This window comes from Chrysochloris asiatica, unplaced genomic scaffold (genome assembly GCF_000296735.1).
Source record: "Chrysochloris asiatica unplaced genomic scaffold, ChrAsi1.0 scaffold00494, whole genome shotgun sequence".
In the NCBI taxonomy this organism is placed as follows: domain Eukaryota; kingdom Metazoa; phylum Chordata; class Mammalia; order Afrosoricida; family Chrysochloridae; genus Chrysochloris; species Chrysochloris asiatica.
In genome coordinates this window covers 769,425-771,121 of record NW_006409012.1, presented here as the reverse complement: position 1 = coordinate 771,121, position 1,697 = coordinate 769,425, and positions in this window count along the sequence as shown.

The window sequence follows — 1,697 nt, the reverse complement described above, 5'->3', positions numbered from 1 at the left end:
GTTCTGCTGTGCATGGGGTCGCTATGAGTCTGTTCTGACTCGATGGCACCTGACAACAACAACAACATGGGTTGGAACAGACTCAACAGCACTTAACAACAACAACAACAGTCCTGGTGTGGCGCCGTGGGCTAATGGATCAGATTGCAAAGTCGTTTGTACTGCAAAGTCAGTGGCTCAAGCTCACCAGCTGTTCCTTGAAAACCCTATACAGGGTCACTATGGGTCAGAATCGACTCAATGGCCCTTAACAACAACAACAACTAGTGTGGTCCTATAGGATCAGCACTGAACTGCTAACTACAAGGCTGTAGTTCAAACCCACCAGCTGCTCCTTGGAAACTATATATAAGGTTGCTAGGGGTCCTGGTGTGGCGCTGTGAGTTAATGCGCCAGGCTGCAAAGTCAGTTTGAACTGCAAAGTTGGAGGTTCAAACTCACCAGCTGCTCCTCGGAAACCCTATACAGGGTCTCTATGGGTCAGAATTGACTCGATGGCACTTAACAACAACAACATGAGTCAGAACTGACTAAACGCACTTAACAGCAACAACACTAATGCGCTGCTAAACTTAAAGACATGAAACCTTGGATTCGTTTGCTCAATTGAAAAAAAGATAAACATATTTAGAACTGGCAGCCCCACTGAATAACTGAAACTAAAATTCAAGCACCATGCTCACTGAGGACGAGTCACCATGAGAGAAAGCTTCTAATCTACGGAGGAAACGAAACTGACGCCTGAGCAGATTTACATTCCCAAGATTCTGGACCAAGTCTTAACAGAAATCACTAACCTTTTCAACTTCATTTTCTCGGGTTTTTTTGTTATTGTATTTGCTACAAGTGGTCTATATCACATCATTTCTGCTGTATTTTAAGACAAATTATTTTTTAACATTCATCTCCTTTTAACAACTTCATTTCTATAACTAGAATGAGTAATGATACTTTGTTTTTCAAATTATGGTGTTTGATCAATTCGGATTAGTAAGAATCACCATTGATATTTTTACTATATGGTTTGTACTTATAATAATTTTTGTCATTATCAGCTTGTTGTATTATAATATTATCCCTTATTTTTACTTGTTACCTTATTTTAGCCCTTTGAGTGTTTTTGCCATTTTAATAATTACCAAATATTTATTCCATACAACTAATATTTTTGCAACTTGCATATTCATAATTTTTGCTTTTCGATTTTTAAGTTTCTCATCATATAGTTTTAGTATTATCCCATGCTTTATAGTTTTTCCCTGGAAATATAAATGCCTTGCTTTTAATAACCATTATGAAAATAATTATTTTTCAGTTAAATATCCATTACATTTAAAATACACCATTTTGTCATTTAGACATAAAGTTTAAATATATAATTCACTGCTATCCAGTCCGTTCTAGTATAGAGTGACCTTGTGTAGTCTCCAAGGCTATAAATCATTAGGGGAGCAGAAAGCCTCATTTTTCTCCCTTGTAGAAATTGGTGGGCTCAAACCTTGTGGTGGTTAACAGTCTAAGGTTAATTTATTCCTCTAATGTTTTCCTGACTTCTTCTAAAGTTTTCCCCGTGTTCTCCTTTCTCTCTTCAATCTTTCTCTCAATCCGTTGATGGTACCTAAATGTGACTCTTTTAAATTCTTATCTGGTAGTTCTAATACCATTTCTGGTATTATATTTTCTGACTCTGTATTTTG